Source organism: Ranitomeya variabilis, chromosome 3 (genome assembly GCF_051348905.1).
Source record: "Ranitomeya variabilis isolate aRanVar5 chromosome 3, aRanVar5.hap1, whole genome shotgun sequence".
Lineage (NCBI taxonomy): Eukaryota > Metazoa > Chordata > Amphibia > Anura > Dendrobatidae > Ranitomeya > Ranitomeya variabilis.
Genome location: NC_135234.1, coordinates 715,202,835 through 715,225,223, shown reverse-complemented (window position 1 = coordinate 715,225,223; position 22,389 = coordinate 715,202,835). Strand labels below are relative to the sequence as shown.

Sequence of the window (22,389 nt, the reverse complement as noted above, 5' to 3'; positions counted from 1 at the left end):
TAGCCCTAACCTTAACCATAGCCCTAACCCTAACCCTAATGGGAAAATGGAAATTAATACATTTTTTAAATTTTTTTATTTTTCCCTAACTAAGGGGGTGATGAAGGGGGGTTTGATTTACTTTTATAGCTGTTTTTTAGCAGATTTTTATGATTGGCAGCCGTCACACACTAAAAGACGCTTTTAATTGCAAAAAATATTTTTTGCGTTACCACATTTTGAGCACTATAATTTTTTTGATCGCTTTTTATTCCGATTTTAGTGAGGCAGAATGACCAAAAAACAGCAATTCATGAATTTGTTTTGGGGGGGCATTTATACCATTCCACGTTTGGTAAAATGGATAAAGCAGTTTTATTCTTCGGGTCAGTACGATTACAGCGATATCTAATTTATATAATTTTTTTATGTTTTGACGCTTTTATACGATAAAAACTATTTTATAGAAAAAATAATTCTTTTTCCATCGCTTTATTCTGAGGACTATAACTTTTTTATTTTTTTGCTGATGATGCTGTATGGCGGCTCGTTTTTTGCGGGACAAGAGGATGTTTTCAGCGGTACCAAGGTTATTTATATCCATCTTTTTGATCGCGTGTTATTCCACTTTTTGTTTTGTAGTATGATAATACTACCCGGATGCAGCCCCGTGGCCATTTTGGATACGGGGCCTGCAGGAAGGAGGAGGTAGGTAAGAGACCCTCGGAGCAATGTGATCACATCGCGCTGCTCCAGGGGTCTCAGGGAAGCCTGCAGGGAGCCCCCTCCCTGCGCGATGCTTCCCTATACCGCCGGAACACTGCGATCATGTTTGACCGCAGTGTGCCGGGGGTTAATGTGCTGGGGGCGGTCCGTGACCGCTCCTGGCACATAGTGCCGGATGTCAGCTGCGATAGTCAGCTGACACCCGGCTGCGCTCACGGATACGCATATGACGTACTATCCAGTCGGTGGTCATATGGGCCCACCCCACCTCGACGGGATAGTACGTCATATGTCAGAAAGGGGTTAAGAAGCATCTTTAGACTCACGGGCCAAGATTTAATGAAATCACATCCACTATGCTTTGAAATTGAGGCCGTGTCCATAAGTAGCAAAGTAGATGTGATTTTATGAAAACTGCTCCCCCTGTGCATCTAAAGATACTGCTGAAAATGTGCGGTTTGGGTGTTTTTTTCTCTAGAGGCTTCTATGTGGAGCGTAAAAAAAAAACAATGTTAAAAACTGTGCAAGATCAAAGCATTTCTGTCCTGTAAAAAACATGGCTTCATATCTGCATAAAAAAGGATCAAATAAGGGGAAAAGGTATTAAAAAATACAGCACAGATACAATAACCAGAGAAGATTGTTATTAAGTAGTTTGGTGTGTATACCTGCGGAAAACAAAAAATATAGTATTTCTGCAACGTGTGAACACGGCTTTACAGACAAAAACGCCAGCGGTCATATATAATGAAGTTACGGTACATAAAAATTATCAAGTTCTGGCTGCTACGACTGTGAATGATCAAAAAATAAATTAATAGGTCCTAGCTAGAGATGAGCCGGACGCACTGATGACATTGCACCAGTCCTGGCTAATCAAATGCCATATCAGGAATGCCGGAAGATAAAAGATTTGCTGCCTCCGATTTAGCCACCAGGTAGCACTGAACTGGACCCTGGACCAGAGTCTCGTGAATCGATCTGCTCATGTCTAGTCCCAACCGTCCTGGGTATAGCAGGACAGTCCCAGATTTGGGTCTACGCCCTGCAGTCTCAGGCATCTGCTGAATGTCCCTCACTGTCCCCCACCCCTCTGATATCTCCTCCTGCCATGGGAGAAAGAAATGGTAAATGGGTGTGGATTGGGGTATGGCTAAAATTTACCGCCGGCCACACACTTTGCCCCTCTTTCTGTTCTTCAAAAGTTGTCAGGTATGATTAGAGTCTACAATAGCTCCAGTGGCCAGTGTGAACATTTTTGTAATTTTTATTTTTAATTAAGATTGTGATATGGAAAAAATGCCTAAATATATATAAAAAATACATTTAACACTTAAACCTCATTTAAACAATATATTATTCTCTAAAGACACATTCTCTTTAAAAGGATTAATTGACCGAGCTAAGATGACTTCAGCAAAGTGTAGGACTGAACTGGTAGATTTCTGCCTGTGTGGTGCTATGGGTCGTGTTGTGCTTTATGTTACCAAAAAAGAAGACAAATCCCTAGCTTAGTAGGAAACAATTACATAATGATTTCTCCTGTGCTGCGAGGCAGGGAATGTAAGTCGTGTTACTGAAGAATAATACCCCATTGTTTGTGGCTTTCTATATATTGGCATCCCGCTGTCTCATTACAACAAGTATGTTTTTCACAGAAAAGTATGAACAGATTCCCAAATAATCATAATAATTACAAACGCGGATGATGATGGACATTTTTAGTTTTAGACATCAAGAAACAGTATTTATCAGGGTGACTTGAGATTAACCAATTTTAAAGAAAAGTATTAAGACTCCATACACTTTAGATTTAGGCCACGTTCACACACTCAACATTTGGTCAGTATTTTACCTCAGTATTTGTAAGACAAAACCAGGAGTGGAACAATCAGAGGAAAAGTATAATAGAAACATATGCACCACTTTTGTATTTATCACCAACTCCTGGTTTTGGCTTACAAATACTGAGGTAAAAAACTCACATAATACTCAATGTGTGAACGTGGCCTAGGTATACTACTACTAAAGGAAAAAAAAAGAACTTGTTCCAGCTCCATATCTGTAAAATTCAGGCTTGAAACTTTATTTTGCCAATTTAAAAGCAGTGGAAATATGCTCTCCAGAAGCACAGCGGGACAAGAGCGACGCGTTTCAATCACTAAAGATCTTTATCAAAGCTTTTAAATTGGCAAAATAAAGTTTCAAGCCTGAATTTTACAGATATGGAGCTGGAACAAGTTCTTTTTTTTTCCTTTCTCCTGTGACTACGTTGATCAGCGTGGAGTTCCTTGCATCTGCGGTGGTTACTCGGTGAGCTGGCTTTACTTACTATAGTTGTATACTACTACTAAAGCAGGCCACGTGCACATGTTCAGTATTTGGTCAGTTTTTTACCTCAGCATTTGTAAGGCAAGACGAGGACTGGAACAGAGGAAAAGCAAGATAGAAACATGTCACTTCTGTATTTAACACCCACTCCTGGTTTTGACTTACAAATACTGATGTAAAATACTGAACAAATACTGACTGTGTGAATGTGGCCTAAAACTGCTCAAGCCAGCCAATAGCAGCAGGATCGTCAGACAGGGGACCTTCTGTCTCTCCCCCAACAGATGATGTTGGTGGAGAGAAGGAGCCGGTCTGTTGGATTTCCAATGGCTGATCCTTTTGTTTTCTTCAAGATAAAACACTGCCTTTGGAGTCTGGTAGTGCCTGTCTCATAGAAATCACCGGGGCGCTCCGTCGAGCCCAACATTTCTGTGTTTCTTCATGTGAAGCCATAGAAGTATGATGGAAATGAAAGAGTCGTCTCCTTCTCTGATTGTTGTGCTTAATGGAACGATCTCCTGCAGCAACTCATCCCCAGAGTTAGTGGCACAGGTGCTGAGCTGGACCCTTTCACTGCCATCATCTGTACTCCAAAAAGGCAGGCAAATAGACTATGCAGAAGCCAGAGTCTGGAAGCCAATTAGATGCAATTTTTTTTATAGGATTGAAGACAAATTCCCTAATAAAGTGATTTGCAAAGTTTCAAAACTTTTTATACTGGACAAAATTAAAATAAAAAAAAGAAAGAAAAGTTTAGTTACTCTTAAATGATTCATTATGGTTTTATAATGTTGCCATACAAATGTTGGCTGTTTGTGTCTTTTGGATAAGATGTCCAGAAAAAAATAAAATGTCAAGTTGTCAAATCTGTTGAAGACTCTGTCAGGAATCAGGCACATTTTATCTATGTGCATATGACGCCTTTTTTAGGTGGATTCCCCTGCAGAAAGAGCCTGAAAAACCTATAAAAAAAATATTAAAAAGAAAAAACATAAGCATCACTGTGTAAAAACAACTTTCCACTCACATGTTCAGGCTTGTAAATGTATTTTAACTGCTGCAGGTTCCTAAAACCATGAAGGGGTTAAAAGAAATGACCGGTCCATTCTTCTGGCATTTCCCAGGTATATCTACAGGAAATTTTATAAATGCATTGTAGATGCGGGTCCCGTCATTAGGCCATGCATGTGATATGGAAATTTGGTTTGGATAAATTTATCCGTGTGTGTGCTGCGGCCGCTCCCAATAAGACTGAGCATTTTGAGCGCTCATCAAGAATGAGACTGCACAACATTGTGTCAATAACATTCCATCAATACTGATACTTTATTGTACATACATAGTTTTATAATTGCATATAGAAAGGAGTGGTTAGGGGTTGTTAGGGGTGGTTAGTTAATTACCATATTGTCTAGCTATTATTTCATTGGCTGACTGAGTACATAATGTATTTAACTGAGTACATGACATATTCGGACTGAAGTCTACCTGGCAACAAGCTGATTTAGCAGTCTTGGAAACAGCTGTCACCCTTATCCTGCTATTTCAGCAAGACTTAGCGATATTTTAGACATTACTTCAGGACATCTGGCCTAAGTTCCTGTTTTTTAGGTGTCTGAAACATACTGGAAAGTACCAAAAACCATCTGGCCTAGCTCATGTGGTTAAATTGAGCAATTGATTATAAACTAGCTGAGTATATAGATATATATATATATATGTCTTTATGTAAGTATATATGATTTAAAGGAGTATACATGCAAGTGAGATCTATATGATATATATATTTCTATCACACATGTGACTCAAACACTGTTGTGACCACTGGGTCCCGCTGTCTAGAGGACAGGGTCCCGCTGCAGTGTAGAGGTGGTCGGGATTTCTATACAAATTTCCAACCACCTCTCCCCTGACAGCACCACCTGTTTTGAGACAGATGCCAATCCTATTGGTAGGGCACTGTGGGCATGCCACCAATCTACTAGATGGCAATTAGCCACGTCGTCCAATTCTTAACTGTAAATATTCATTATAAAAACTTTTGGGGTTTGTTGGATACAGGCTTTGGACTTTTTACACTACATGGGAATGCGGTGGTGACCACACCTGACCGGCAAGAGGTATAGACCCGGACTGGGCACAGGGGACTTTCAGGTAAGATGATAACATTTTCTTACCTTACTTATGGAGCTGCGCAGTCTCCGTCCTGTGAACCAAGGCCGTGACCAACACCTCCGTCTCTTCGGTCAGCAGGGTCCCGTGTGTTTCGTCCACACCCCGCGTTGGGCGCCACTTGATATGGAAATTTGGTTTGGATAAATTTATCCCTGTGTGTGCTGCGGCCGCTCCCAATAAGACTGAGCATTTTGAGCGCTCATCAAGAATGAGACTGCACAACATTGTGTCAATAACATTCCATCAATACTGATACTTTATTGTACATAGTTTTATAATTGCATATAGAAAGGAGTGGTTAGGGGTTGTTAGGGGTGGTTAGTTAATTACCATATTGTCTAGCTATTATTTCATTGGCTGACTGAGTACATAATGTATTTAACTGAGTACATGACATATTCGGACTGAAGTCTACCTGGCAACAAGCTGATTTAGCAGTCTTGGAAACAGCTGTCACCCTTATCCTGCTATTTCAGCAAGACTTAGCGATATTCTAGACATTACTTCAGGACATCTGGCCTAAGTTCCTGTTTTTTAGGTGTCTGAAACATACTGGAAAGTACCAAAAACCATCTGGCCTAGCTCATGTGGTTAAATTGAGCAATTGATTATAAACTAGCTGAGTATATATATATATATATATATATATATATATATATATATATATATATATATATATATATGTCTTTATGTAAGTATATATGATTTAAAGGAGTATACATGCAAGTGAGATCTATATGATATATATATTTCTATCACACATGTGACTCAAACACTGTCCCGCCACAGTGTAGAGGTGGTCGGGATTTCTATACAAATTTTCAACCACCTCTCCCCTGACAGCACCACCTGTTTTGAGACAGATGCCAATCCTATTGGTAGGGCACTGTGGGCATGCCACCAATCTACTAGATGGCAATTAGCCACGTCGTCCAATTCTTAACTGTAAATATTCATTATAAAAATTCAGTATTAAATACTAACTACTTTGGACTCCAGTATACTCTAGTACACAACTGATGTTTTCATTGTGCGTCACAAAGCATCTAGACATGGGCGTAATGAAGGAAAAAAGCTTCAGGGCTCGTTATGTAAGAACCACGATGTATGCGTCCCAACAATCCTTATGTAGCAGTTTTCCACAAATCTTCATCATTCTATGGAATGTTAGCGCATTGGACATTCTAGGAAAATGAAATTCCTGTTTCCACAAAAGAGTTGATGGAATGTAATTAGAAGACTAATTGATGAAGTAATGGTAAATAATGGATATGCTTAAGTGTCCTAGTTAATCCTGAAAGTAGGGCATATCAGGACAACTTCTGTAAGGGAGTGTAACTTAGCAAATATAATAATTAGGGAATATTAGAGACATTTAACTTTTTTAGGAAACTTTTATGCCTCACGCCGGATCTGCCAACTCTGATTCTGTTTAAGTAAAATCTTGTATTCCCCATAAAACAGTCGTGGGGCTCCTTTTTTTAATAGATCATGCTGTTCCCAAATTATTCCTCCCAAAAAGGTATGAATACAATGACAGCTGATAATGGGATGTGAATAATATGGGAGATATAATTTCATGTCAATCATTTGTATCCTATCTGGCATGGGAATATAAAACCCCCAGATACCAGGAGACAGGCCAGTACACCAGGAGACATGGAGAGGACTCTAGGACAGCATGACCGGTTTGGCAGTGGGTAAGTAATCGTGTGGAGAGGCATTTCTTTGGAGGGTCGCACAGCTCTCCATGTGCTAGCCAGAGATACCCTGACTGCCATTGGATACCAGTATGAGATCCTTAGACCCAATGTGAGTCCATATCCAGGTGCACTGGGCCCTGGGTTCCTTCTGATGCATGGCAATGCTATGCCTCATGTGGCTGAAGTGTGTTAGCAGTTCCTGCATGATGAAGGCATTGATGCTATGGACTGGCCTGTCCATTCCCCAGACCTGAATCCAATCGAGCACATCTGGGACACCTTGTCTCATTACATCCACTAACGCCATGTTGCACCACAGACTGCCCAGGACTTGACTGATGCTTTAATCCAGGAGATTCCATAGTAGAATATCCACCGCCTCATTGGAAGCATGCCTAGGCATTGAAGGGAGGTCCTACAGGCACGTGGAGGCCACACACACTGCTGAGCATCATTTCCTTGTCTTGAGACATTTCTACTGAAGTTGGATCAGCCTGCAATTTGATCTTGAGTATCATTTCAATCCATGGGATATTAATTTTGTTTTACATTGGTCATTTTTTATGTTTTATCGTTCTCAATGCATTCCACTATGTAATTAAGGTTTGTAACTGGAATATTTCAGTGATATCCAGCATGTGATATTTTAGTGTTCCCTTTATATTTTTGAGCAGTGTCATTCAATTTAAGTCTTGGTGGTAACAGACTCTCCTTAATCTACTATCCAAATACTATAGCAGGCACCTGAACACTATCAATACCGATCCTCACTAAAAAGTTATTCTCAAAATATTAAGTTATCCTCTATGGTGCTACTCTGCTATTTCCATCAGTCCCATAGACATCTCCAGTCCATTCAGGACAAGACTCAGTATTGTCTGGTTCCAGGGCCCAGATCTCAGGATTGGGGCAAGTTCCAGTGGTTAAAACCCTCCAGAGATCAGTAAGTTATTCCCTATCCAATGGGGATAACCTAATATTTTGTGAATAACCATTTGACATGCATATTTAGATGATCTTTTTAAAGGGGTCACCCTGCTTTACAATCTCATTTTTATTACAGAAAATCTCAAATGATAAGTAGTGTTGAGCGAGTATGCTTGTTACTCGGGTTTCTCCGAGCATGCTCGGGTGGTGTCCAAGTATTTCAGTATGCTCAGAGATTTAGTTTATGTTGACGCATCTACATGATTTGCGGCCGCTAGACAGCTTGAATACATGTGGGGTTGCTTAACAAACAGGCAATCCCCACATGTATTCAAGCTGTCTAGCAACTGCAAATCATGCAGCTGCATCGACATAAACTAAATCTCCGAGCACGCTGAAATACTTGGACACCACCCGAGCATGCTCGGAGAAACTCGAGTAACGAGCATACTCGCTCATCACTAATTATAAGCCATTTATAAGATGTCCTGCTTCTACACCCTCCTAATCCCTCCCAGTGATCACATTGACTTTGGAAAAACCAGGCAAGGATGTAGATTTGTTGCAGCGCCCTCACTGGGGGACTTTATGTATTACATAGTTCCCATTGACGTCAATGGATGTAGCTAAGGAGATCCCTATCTATTTAAAAACCACCTAATAAGCTTCATCCTAATCAGTCAGACACCCAGTTTAATTATATGGAGGTAGTAGTGGACAACCCCTTTAATAGCTTTTCTCTTTTTCTGAAAGCCATCTTATCTTCTGGCAGTCATATTACCCATGGTCACAAATCGTTAACTTCTATTAGTTTCTCATAATGGGAGCTTTTCTCAGAAAACCCTCCATTCATAGAAATGGTCAGAAAATGTGAAATTCCCAGGAAATCATTAAGCAGAGGGATACATTGTTTGTACAAGTAATAAATATTAGTTTATCATATCAGCATTTCTCAGAAAGGATCAGACTAGAAGCCAAATTATTGTGGGCGGTGGGTGGATGCCGTGACTGTAGAACCTTTTCTTTGGCTGATGTTTTTCTCCCTGTAGAACTTTGATTTCCGAGCTTACAGATCTAGTGATACACTTAACATAAACTACTTTTTACAATATCCCACTCAGTTTTCAGCCTTTGAATAAATATGTCATTATTCAGATCCCTGTGTCATCGGTGACAGCTGCTAGTGTACAGATTTGACTAAACAGTTTGGTTATATTGTTAGAAATTGGTCTGAAATCACAGAATATGGGAGATAACAATGCTATCAAGTAGAGATACTGCAAAGCAAAAACTAAGTTCAGATATGCAACACCAAAATTCCAACAATGTGTCACTTACTGGGCTGCTCGCTGTAGTTTTGATAAAATCATTGTTTTATGACCAAGATATTATCATTACAGGACTAGTAAACATGTTGTCATGTATTCCTCTACTGTATATTCTGTCCTGCCTGTATACTCTCTTGTGCATCCCAGACTGTCTAGGAGCTGTGGTATTATCAGACTATTTCCCTTTACGGTCAGACACAGCCATTAATTACCCAGTACACAGCAGGAACACATTTATAAGATTATATCAGCACAGGAACATTTTATTTAAACACATCCATTGTGGAAATTATTATCATTATTCCAAGATCTATTGATTAAAATTAACTTTTGTTCATGGGAAAACCCCAAATTTTTAAAAACATTAATAATACAAGATAAAATGAATGCTCACTGAATGACTTTGGGTCACTGCAAACTGAATTTGAGTTGTCATCGGAGACTAGTGAGTGCTCAATTAAAGTTTCTGTAAGGAGAAACACATGATGTGCCATAAAGAAAGACAGTTTGGATTAAAAAAAAATAGGTAACTTGTTGCCTACCTGTTTAGGTTCTGTAAACTTAGGTACAACACTTGCACCAATGAAGTACTGTATAGGGCAACTGCAAGAATCAGGAAGGTCCTCTGAAGAAAAACACATAGTACGCAAAGTGAAGAAAAAGGGCTGTGCAAAAAAGAAATGAGGACGAGGTATCCAAGTCACATCAGACAAAGAGCTACTACCTCCAGAAAACTCATTTTATGACTAGTGATGAGCGAGTATACTCGTTGCTCGGGTTTTCATGAGCACGCTCGGGTGGTCTCCGAATATTTGTGACTGCTCGAAGATTTAGTTTTCCTTGCCGCAGCTGCATGATTTGAGGCTACTAGACAGCTTGATTACATGTGGGGATTCCCTAGCAACCAGGCAACCCCCACATGTACTCAGGCTGTCTAGCAGCCATAAATCATGCAGCTGAGTCAACAAAAAATAAATCTCCAAGCAGTGACAAATACTCAGAGACCACCCGAGCGTACTTGTAAAAACCCGAGCAACTAGTATACTCGCTCATCACTAGTAGTGACGGCATGGGGGCCTAATGAAGAATGGAAACATCAAAGGCCCAGAAAGGAAATAGACGACAGAGGACACGTTTATGAATTGTTTCAATCATCTCTAGTCTCCATTTTTAGAGTCTGCCTGGGGCACCCTAGGCACGAGATCTGCGGTCTGACGAAGGCACGCCGCCTAAACACGCGTAGGGGTTGTGGCACCATCGCTGGTCACAGGTAAACTGCTTTTACATCTTTACGGCTTAGTTTAATTTAGTCTAATGTACATTGGTAATTCCCTTGCTCTCTCTCCTGGTGTATGAGTTATATGTACTATGCACTTTAGTTATTGACTTAGTTTCAACAAGCCTACACTTGGCCCTTTATATTGTGGTGCCTTCACCTATCATACTTTACAACTTGTCTACTGCTATTATATTACAGTTTACTGTCAGGCTGTGGTGCCACTCATTATTGTGTTCTGTGGATTTCAATAAAGATTTTGTTATATGGTCGTTCTTTGTTCGCCTTTTCCTCGTATGCACCAACGATATTTGCTATTAGTATAAACCTGTACTTTATGCGGAGTGGACTTATCTACTGGGTTATCCCTGCTAGTTCAGCAATAGAATGTATAACAAAAGTAATTGGATAATTTACTCAGTGAATCTGTGTGCCTAATACACAAAACGTCTGGAAAAACAGTATAAAAATAAGTTGGCATAAACACATCCTAATTCTAATGCTCGGTGTCTTTGTCCCATGAAGAAGTGAAACTTTGCTTGTAACTGAAAACCACATTCCGAAAAGGGAGTTTACATCTTTTAGGTCCTCCAGCCAAACTTTAGATGTGTGATACATTTGTAACCATCTGACATATCCATATTAGGAGAGGAGAGACCCAAATAAGTCTCCTCTTCCAAACTATACAGTCATGTTTTCAATAGGAAATTCTTCTTGAGGTTAGAAACATCTAACATCCTAAACAATTTTGAAAGTAATGTTTTGGTGAAAGTTTGGTAATGTTTATCAACAAGACCAGATTTCCGGCATCAGGTTTAAAGAAATAGAGTTTTTGCCTCTCATTGCCTGCAACAAGAACAAAGCGCAGCTCCACATGGCAACATAAGTAGAGAGAGGAAAAGCAAGAATCAATACGGAAGTCACACCAGCTAACTAACCAGTAACCGAGAGCAGCTCTCACATCCGCCAGAGGTATGCTACTTGACTGCCGCCGATCCCTGGGAGAGCCAGTGCTGACACTGCTGGAATGGCGCCGGCACCAGAGGTGAGTAAAGGTGTTATTATTTTACAAGGGGGAATCATAACGATTGAGAAATAGTTGTCCGAGTAGTGGACAACCCTCTTAAAGGGTGTTCTCACAATTCAATTCAATATCCATAAAGGAAATGCCTCAGTGGTTTGACCTTCCACATCGGTCAGTTATCGCCTATCATATGGGTCAATCTGCAACAGTCGATGAAGACCACATCTGTAAATATCCTACTGAAGAAAATGTTAAAAGGGAAGGGCAGCTTTCAGTCGCTAGGGGCCTCTAATGTAGAATTACAAACACCAATATGCAATAAACAACACGTTCCAGGGAGTAATGAATTAATTCTTGCTCATACTTACACTGTCACTAAAATCTCTCTTAACTTAGCGATTTTGAAAAACATTATTGTGAGGAAAAACCTTGTAAAAGGTTGTTTGTTGCAAAACAGGCACAGTCTATAAAATGAGGTGAAGTCTATAAAAGGGGATTGATTATGTTGAAAAAGTTGACAAGCATGTTCTATTTAATGGCAAGTGATAGAACAGTGTTAGACCAGTGGCTACTGTTCCACAAATCACACTGCAGAGTCTTACATTATTGTAGGTTCTGCAGATTCAGCCTTTTTGCCGAACCTCCTGCTTGTGATAGGGTTCTCCCTGTCTGCTATTACAAGCAGAATGCTGAGGACACAGATTGAAACTGCATCTCTTAGGATACACTGGAGATTCTACACAGAGCACAAACATATAGGATACTTAAGTAGATAAAGGGAGTCAGGTGACCTTTATAAATGTGTTCCTAATTATTACAGGGATTCACCAACTGTAGCACTACTATTTTAAAAGAAATGTGACTCTGGAAAATGGCGCATTGTTTAAACCAAATTTTTGTGTTAAATGTTTTTTAAAAAAAATATTTTTGAAACATTTTGGTTTTTTTCTCCATCTCATAAACTGTATTATAAATAAAAATAATAAATCTTGCAACTTCTGTTTGAAGAAATTCACATGTACAGTATATTCCCTTTAAAGATCAGAAAGGATATCTTTAGCTGCATAGAACAGCGATTGTGGAGCGCAGTTGTCTATGAGTCACCAGTTCACAGGAAGTCAGTGAGTGACTTCCTGTCTACACATGTGAGCATGTACTTGACAGGTGGTCAGAGTGGTGATCACATGTCTATAATAAAAGGGGAGGAATGTACCGTATGTGTCCAATTACGGTAAGCTGAAATACTGCTGACAAGTTGGCATTAGATACGCAACTTTAAGAATTTAAATGTGGTTTATGAGATACACATACCATAGTGGTTCAGAACCAGATTAATCTGGCTTTTCGACACTTCTACAACTTTTTCTTTTATATAACGTTTTATGTCATGCTATTCACTGCTGTCCAAATGTTTTTTAGAACAGAGCCTAAGGTGATATTTCTTGAGTCTAGCATTGTTAGCTGGTGCCAACTCGTGATGTGTTCAGCATTTATTCATACGCACTACACACTAGCTGTTGTCTGGAGGAGAACTGCCAGCACTGATATTATGATCACACAACTTTCACCTGGCAGCATCCTGAGCTTCATCGCAGTTGGCAGGATCGGAAACCCTATAGGCTTGGAAAAAAGTCAATTATTCACAACCCATACTAGCAGGAAAAGTCCAATTTCCAACTCAGTGGCTGTGCACCTAACTAAAAAACAAAATGACCGCTGCATTGGCATAATGGGATAACAAGTGCCCTAAAGAGGGGGTACTATAGTGGGTGTAATGGTTAGTGTCTCCATACTAATGTGACATCAGTGTGTACAGGAGCCCTGTATTCTGGTTATTGTCTTGCTGTTATTGCTGTGACATCTTTGGACTTGTGATCTCATTCCCATATTGTGAGATCACTGTGTGCAATAAATATTGTGACCCCTAAATTGTCTTCTTTCTTCTATTTTTTTTTTCAAATGCCCCATCATGGGCTCCAAAAAAATAAAAAATAAAATAATATACTCCCCTGCTGATCTCCCTCTCCGCTGCTGCCAGGTACACAACTGATCAATAAGCCCTCTATAATGGGGACATCATGTGACCACTGCAGCCAATCAGGAGGTGAACAACAATTCTCAGGCCTGACTAATATACAATATCCTAATCAGGGAAATGCCCTTTTATATTGTCTGTAGGCGATGCGCAAATGTTGATGTTGGTCCCAACACCAAAGCAGGCTGAACTGTACGGATGGGCTCCCTCATAGGAATGGGTGAGGAAAAACTGACAGGAGGCAGCCATAAAGTTTACTTTAAACTTTGCTCCAGACAGGAGGCACAAGTGTGAATGTTGTAAAACTTACAAGCTTTGTGGACAGGTATTTGTCAGTTGGACTTAACACAGAATAACTTCTTTCTCTTCTTGCGCCCCTCAGTAGTATAATGCTATTTTCCGGCACCCCTGCATGGTTCCCATTCCCCATGCATGCAGGCATTCTCACCGCCCCATCCACATGACATGATCCCCGGTGTGCTCCCTGCCTCCAGCTGTGTGCATGCCGCAGTTCCCAGCGGTGAGCCTAGTGCGTTCCCCTGCTCTTAAAGGGGCAGCACTAGCATATAGTAAAATGCCCCCAATAAGTGGCTGAAAGGCATTTATTATTAGGGTGCACCTGCAAGATGGCTCCCAGAAAATAGATGAGAGCATCTTGTCTAAAAGGCATCCTCCCCAATAGGGAGGCACCAAGCGAACGCGAACCATTAGGTAGTATGGTAGTTTACTAATGAGTTTTAAAGTCTCCTGGACCTGGTGTGGCCAGAGTCTTGAACCCAAAGTCCCTGGTCCTTGTGTGGCCAGTCCTGTACCCAAAGTCCCTGGTCCTTGAGCAGCAAGTCCTGAACCAGAAGTCCCTGGTTCTGGGGCAGACATTCCTGAACCCTACTGCCTGGTCCTAGTGCAGCCAGTGACTGAGTACCTGAACCTCGTCTCCCGGTCCGTGTGTCAGTCCTGAACCCGAAGTTCCTGGTTCTTGGGCAGCCAGTGGTGACCACGACATCCCTGGTCCTTGTGTGGCCAGTCCTGAACCAGAAGTCCTTGGTCCTGGTGCAGACAGTCCTGAGCCTATAGTGTCGGGTCCTAGTGCGGCTAGTACCTTAACCTCGTTTTCCGGTCTGTGTGCCAGTTCTGAACCCGAAGCGCCTGGTTCTGGTGTGGCTAGAGTCCTGAACCCAAAATTATTGGTCCTCGTGTGGCCAGTCCTGAAACCAAAGTCCCCGGCCCTTGTGTGGCCAGTCCTGAACCCAAAGTCCTTGGTCCTTGTGTGGCCAGTCCTGAACCCGAAGTCCTTGGTCCGTGTGAGGTTAGTCCTGAACCCAAAGTCCCTGGTCCTGTTGTGGTCAGTCCTGAACTAGTAGTACCTGGCCAGAGCCTGTACCCCGTCCCCTGGTCCATGTTCAGCCAGTCCCTGAATCAGTATCCTAGACTTGTGTGTGTGTCTGAACATGTGCTTATCCAGGTAACCGTATATCCGGACTGCTACAATAAGTCTTTGAATCACCCCTGTCTGTTTCCTCATGTGCAGGTACTGTAGGACCTTAGGTATCCATGGTTATGACCACTGATATAGTGAAAGTTAGTTAGCTAGATGCTAATGTAACACACCAGGGTCCTGGTTGTTACAGTGGTATTGCTTTCCTCACGGGGAGAGTGATGTCACGCTTGGAAACGAAGGAGGATTCCTTTTATCAGGTAACAACAAAGCACACAACATGTTCACACTTCAGGCCAGAAGGGGGAGCTCTGATCCAGCTTGTGGGTGGCTCCCCTATATATAAATTCTGGTATGGAGGGAAAGTTAGATAGTGCCGGACAGCAGACTGGAGGAGTCTGAGGCAGAAGGACGTGTGAAGGGCCGTGCAGCCAGAGTTGCTGCAGCTCCTGGATAGTGAGATACGGGAGGAAGGACATTGTTTAGTGAGCGTACAGGAGAGCGAAGCACAGGAGAGTGACATTTGGGGAGGACAGCTGCGACTGGGCTACCTCCCTTGCAGAGCGCAGATACCGGTAGCCGGGAAGACCGAGGTTGTGTCGGACTCTAAGAGGCACAGGAGAAATCGGCAGGACAGCTGAACTGCAAGTTACCTGCCTGACCTAATACCCAGGAGGCACAGTGGCGCATAGAGCCCGGGTCGTGATAAAGACCCTGTAAAAATACTCAAGCCACCTGTCATACGGGTTAGTGTCCCACCTTTATGGAGGACAGAGAGGAACTGTGAGGACCTTGCCAGAAGCCATAGGCAGCAAGGGACTACAATACCACCGTGCTATGAGGAAGGCTTTTAACTCCACCTGGTAAAGGGGACTCTGAATTCGCTTCCAAGCTGGCCAGACCCTGCCTGTACCTGTGATCTGGTGCCCTGGACTGCGGTTGCCTGAAGCCTACAGTAAACCAGGTAGAGACTGCAAATCTGTGTCCTCCGTTCTTTACTGCTCCATTCACCATCTCCATCTACACATGGGAGCCCTGGGGACCTACTTCACCTGTGGGAAGTTATACCATCTAGCTGCCATACCATCACCCCAGAGGACCCCTTTAAGCAGCGTCAGTCCCCACTGACCAAATAACACAGGTGGCGTCACAAACACAAACTTTGTTCTCAAACCCCCTTTAAAGACTTTTGCCTTTAACATAGGCACCCAGGGCCACAGACCGGGTCGCCGCCACAGTGACATCCCTTTTTGAGCTGACCAGACCCGGTACCGAGTACCCTACGGACCTGGCGGGCGATTCACTAATGATCGTAACCATGGATACTTAAGGTCCTGCAATGCCTGCACTTGAGGACAGCGACATAGCAAATCAGAAAAACTATATTATATTTCTAATTGGAGGTGTTTGCTAATATTATTATTACACTCACTACATATTGGGATAGGATCCTGGAGATGGGATACCCCTTTAAGCCTTTTTACTATAATTGGTGTACCACAATTGGGAGTGAATTACTCTCACACTTGGACTTTACTGTCACAGGCTGCCGCCCCTCAGACTTCTTTCTCGCAGGGTATTTGGGCACTCTCACAATCTTGCCTCTATCCCTGGGTTGCCTCTCATTCAGGCGGTAAGTCACTTTGACAACATGGCAGCATCACTCCCTTACTTGCAGGCTCTCTTCTTGCACTCCTCGCAGACTCACGTCTTCTCCTGTGGCCATCTTCTAGGACTGTGGTGTCTCTCTTACCCGCGCACAATGACAGGAGCCGTGCTTTCCTCCTCTGCTAGGAGCGGCTCATTGTTCCATACCAAAGACAGCATGGAGATGCAACTTTTGTTGGAACTACTGGCATCCCTATGTCCCACTTTTATGTGGGTCACTACTTCAGGCGACGCATGTGTAACAAGGTGGGACGAGATGGTAGTTGTGGGCTAGTTCATTAAGCAACAGTCAGCACCCTGGCACCTTGTACATGAAAAGATAGATAAAGTCCTGGTACTGCTATACAGTTGATTACCTCCGTTCCATGTTCACTTCTCCTTCCCAGGGCAGCGAAAAGAGAGACAATGACACGTCCAATGCTTTTTATAATGGAAATGTTTAAAGGGAACCTGTCACCCCCAAAATCGAAGATGAGCTAAGCCCACCAGCATCAGGGGCTTATCTACAGCATTCTGGAATACTGTAGATAAGCCGCCGATGTATCCTGAAAGATGAGAAAAAGAGGTTAGATTATACTCACCCAGGGGCGGTCCCGCTGCGGTCCGGGTCCAATGGGCATCGCGGTCCGGTCCGGGGCCTCCTATCTTCATAGGATGACATCCTCTTCTTCTCTTCACGCTGCAGCTCCGGCGCAGGCGTACTTTGTCTGTCCTGTTGAGGGCAAAGCAAAGTACTGCAGTGCGCAGGTGCCGAGCCTCTCTGACTTTTTCCGGCGCCTGCGCACTGCAGTACTTTGCTCTGACCTCAGTGTGAATACAAGAAGAGGACGCCATCGAGAAGAAGATGGGAGGCCCCGGACCGGACTGCGACGCCTCTCTGACCAGACCGCAGCGGGACCGCCCCTGGGTGAGTATAATCTAACCTCTTTTCTCATCTTTCAGGATACATCGGGGGCTTATTCTCTAGCATTACAGAACGCTGTAGATAAGCCCCTGATGCTGGTGGGCTTAGCTCATCTTCGATTTTGGGGGAGACAGGTTCCCTCTAACTGCAGAATAGATGTCTTCAGGCACAGATTGCAAAAAGGTTTAGCAGGATCAATATCTTCAGGCACGGGTTATAATCAGCAGGCAGTCCTTCACATTTAGCACACACTCTGTCCTAGTTGCTGAATCTCTAGTCTTGTCCTGGGAAAATGTGCTACTCAGATATGAATTCCATCCCTTCTCCACAGCCTCTATTCAATCCTCAGCCTCAGCTGCTGACTCTCTTCTTGTGCACCAGTCCGCGCTCCTTCCTGACCCTGTCTTGGTCTCAGGCTGCCGGACTCTTGTACTCACGTGGACCCTTGACTCAATGTGTACTGGCCTCTTGTCTGAGCGCGCATACACCATCACTGTTTCACACTGTTTCTGTAGTGCAGCTTTGCCTCTATGGGGCAGTCTCAGGATGATACTCCCAACCACTGACTCTGGTCCCAGAGGTCTGGAATCTTCCTACTCTTTCCCCGTCTCTGCAACACAGCTTCTATTTACTCCTTTCCCTGGGCATGGCCACCCAGGCACTGCACTCTATTCACTTCTTGCCCAGGGCAGGGCTGCTTGGGCTCTACACTCTATTCACTTCTTGCCCGGGGCAAGGGGCATGGCTGCTCCAGCTCTGCTCACTGACTTCCTGCTGCTGTTCCCTTATCTACTTGCTCCTCCCTCAAAGTTAACCCATGCCTGCTTGTAGTCTACCACTGCTCCCCTTCTAGTGCCTTCTGCTGCTGCCACCTAGTGGCCGTCCTGTCACAATATTCACTCACATGCACAATACATTTGCAGTATATTAGAACACTCATGTGGGGATGAGTAGCAAGAGAAGAGGTACCATACCAACCCCCTGCACTCACACAGATGTCCTACTTTACTTAGGCACAGACAATTCAAACAGTTCCCTCTGTGTCTGTTTTCGGGTGGTAGGAAGACTACGGCCTTCATAACCTGTGTTCACCCTGCGGTGCTAACACTGACCCCTTTTACTCCTATCTGGTCTCATCATGTAAATATTGCAACCCAACTAACCTGTGGCACTCACACAAGACTTGCCGCTAAAGAGGGACACTTTAGACTCCATCCATCATTCCAGGCCTATGTCAGACACACCAATCCATATTAGCCGAGTGGCATCCATCTTACCCATCTTCCGCAATCACACACCACATAATTCGTAAATGCGCAATGATACAATGTAAATGGGCAGTATGCTCCGTATGGAGACTATGAAGGGGGCATGCAAACGAAACCACGTTTCTAGGGAACAATCAAAGAAAAAGACCAATTTAGAGAAATGTCCCAGTTTCTTGTAAGAGGGCACGGCTGAGCTATATTCAACCCTCTTAGGGCAGGTGCAGACGAACGTCTTTTCAGTCCAACTGTGACCAGACAAAATATAAGATCGCATCCGGACTAATGTTAGTCTATAGGGCTGTGCATACTTTCCTCGGACAGTGTAGGTCCAAAGAAAAAAATACTGCATGCCTGGGTTTGAGCCATGCAAGTCAATGAGTGTGTGGAAATCACTGGACTGCACTCGGATGACATCTGAATGCAGTCTGATTTCTGCGCCTCACAGAATGGAGGAGATGGAGACATTTTTTTCTCCATCTTCTCCTCATCCAAGAGAATCGGATGACACTCTGGACAGAATTTGTTCAGAGTGTAATTTGCATAGTTGGCCCATCTACAGCTGTGCGCACCTGCCCTTACATGTCAGTATGCCTTAATAGGGAATGGTTTGTCATTTACACATTGTGCGACTTTTCTCCTTCACACTACTAATTGGAGCCTTCATTGTGGTAAATGAGGGTCAGCCGGTGACCATGTGGATTTGTTAGTAGAGTTGAGCGAATTTTTCAAAATTTCCAATTACGACCGGCGGCGAATATTGTTTTTGTAATATTCGGTGAACGTCATTGCAGTCAATAGGAGTAGAAATGAACAAATATGTTCGGAACCGATCCTCAAACATAAAGTAGGCACAAATAGGGTAGCAATGTGGCAAATATGGCAAATTCAGATTCGCTGACCGAATCCGAACATATTCGCTCAACTCAATTCAAATCCATCATGGCTATTTTTTTTTTTTATAAATGACATTGGTGAAAACAGAAAAAATCTATTCTAAAAAGTAATAACATAAAAATATTACAAATATTTCAGTTGATTGTAAACTGTTTGCACTTGATAAAACCTTTTAACAGCAGAGCGAGATCATCCCCGTACAGAGTAATAGCTTCTCTCGACACCATTGTATATCATCATTAACCTGGCTCTGATATTCTACGCTCGTGTCTTTAATAGACCGTAAACCCTGCAAATTGCATTTTCATACACTTCTACATTTAGATGAAGTTGTTTTCATCTGCAGCGATTTTCCGCCTACTCCTCACCTGACACTTTCAGCCCGCTCATTGACACAATAATATAGCGGTACGAAGCCGCTGGGTTTTTATTATTGCCTACAGGGTGTATGAAGGAAAATAGCACATATCATATAGAGTGCAAGGGCTCGCTGTACTGTAAGTACTGTATAATATATTGTGAATTGCTGGAAATCTTACAAGCTTGACTAATCTGTAGGAGGTAATCAAGGTCATTTGTGACTCATAGACGCTGGAGAATTAAGGAGGGACTATTTCTTGGGGAACGTTCTATAACTGTTTGACCGCAGTGACATTTAGTTGAGTGAAGGTCAGTGGGTGTAATAACCAATATTTTAATGTCTACTGCAGCCATTACAATAGCCATAGTCATGAAATTAGTCAAGAAATTACTGCTAGCCAAGGAAGCAACCTGACCCCATTGTTAAGGTACCGTCACACTAAAGGTACCTTCACACGAAACGACATTATAACGATATCGCTAGCAATCCGTGACGTTGCAGCGTCCTCGCTAAGCGATATCGTTTCGTTTGACACGCAGCAGCGATCAGGATCCTGCTGTGATGTCGCTGGTCGCTGAATAAAGTCCAGAACTTTATTTGGTCGTCCGATCGCTGTGTATCGTTGTGTTTGAAAGCAAAAGCAACGATACCAGCGATATTTTACACTGGTAACCAGGGTAAACATCGGGTTACTAAGCGCAGGGCCGCGCTTAGTTACCCGATGTTTACCCTGGTTACTAGCGTAAAATGTAAAAAAAACAAACAGCACATACTCACATTGCGTCCCCTGCAGTCTGCTTCCTCCTCTGACTCAGCGCCGCAAAGTGAAAGTGAAAGCAGCACAGCGGTGACGTCACCGCTCTGCTCTCACTGTACGGCGCTCAGTCAGTCAGGAAGTGGACGCAGGGGGACGTGAATGTAAGTATGTGCTGTTTGTTTTTTTTAGATTTTACGCTGGTAACCAGGGTAAACATCGGGTTACTAAGCGCGGCCCTGCGCTTAGTTACCCGATGTTTACCCTGGTTACCAGGGGACCTCGGCATAGTTGATCGCTGGAGAGCGGTCTGTGTGACAGCTCTCCAGCGACCAAACAGCGACGCTGCAGCGATCGACATCGTTGTCGCTATCGCTGCAGCGTCGCTTCGTGTGAAGGTACCTTTAGCAACGTCGCCAGCGATCTGTGACGTTGCAGCGTCCTAGGGAGCGAGATCGCTGTATTTGACACGCAGCAGCGATCAGAATCCCGCTGTGAAATTGCTGGTCGCTGCTAGAAGGTCTGCACATTATTTGGTCGCTAGGTCGCCGTGTATCGCCGTGTTTGACGGCAAAAGCAACCATACCAGCGATATTTTACACTGGTAACCAGGGTAAACATCGGGTTACTAAGCGCAGGGCCGCGCTTAGTAACCCGATGTTTACCCTGGTTACCAGCGTAAAATGTAAAAAAAAACAAACAGTACATACTCACATGCTTCCCCCGGCGTCCGCTTCCCACACTGACTGAGCGCCGCAAATTGAAAGTGAAACCACAGCACAGCGGTGACGTCACCGCTGTGCCCTGCTACTGCCGGCGCTCAGTCATTACAGGAAGCGGACGCCGGGGGACGCATGTAAGTATGTACTTACATTTTACGCTGGTAACCAGGGTAAACATCGGGTCACTAAGCGCGGCCCTGCGCTTAGCAACCCGATGTTTACCCTGGTTACCCGGGGACCTCGGCATCGCTGGTCGCTGGAGAGCGGTCTGTGTGACAGCTCTCCAGCGACCACACAGCGACGCTGCAGCGATCGGCATTGCTGTCGCTATCGCTGCAGCGTCGCTTAGTGTGACGGTACCCTTAGGTCTTTGGCCGCAATGTCTGCACCTTGCAACCATGTCATAAGGAGGGTTGATAAAGAGAAAGGAGAAGTCCTCTTCCACTGTCTAATTACCTAAATGCTGAGGTCATTATTGACCCTAGTGTCTTAAAGGGTTAAACATCCGTGCATCAGCTCACACAGAGCGTTTACTGTACATCCACATTTCAAGGATTAACAGTAAAATTCCAGGGGGAACATGAAATCATTGCCCCGTTACCCTCTGACCTGGACCATCCACCAGTTTTAGAAAATGTAGATTCTGGTTTCTTGATTGGAGAAATCACTGTCTCCTTCTGGTATCTGTGTGTCCCATGGTGTCTTATCCAGGCATTATGGAGGGATTTTGGTTATGTATGAGAAGTTACAGCTATATTTATCATTTTTAATTATTAAGTAAGGTAATAATGTAAGTCACAGGAGAGGCTTGCAGGATGTGCTCGGGGCTGAAGCATTCATGTCACAGGCCACTCACTGATTCCAAGATTGTGATGCTAG

The 22,389-nt window shown here is 43.4% G+C and overlaps 1 long non-coding RNA gene across 1 annotated transcript in view; it reads right to left on the bottom strand.

The window, feature by feature from the left end:
• Nucleotides 1-9,674: 9,674 nt before the first annotated feature.
• The window catches only part of LOC143818555 (uncharacterized), a 419,173-nt gene continuing 406,458 nt past the window's right edge, over nucleotides 9,675-22,389 (bottom strand). Inside the window, exon 3 of the long non-coding RNA XR_013224604.1 lies at nucleotides 9,675-9,794. This is a non-coding gene — a long non-coding RNA (uncharacterized LOC143818555). The remainder of the gene's footprint in view (nucleotides 9,795-22,389) is intronic.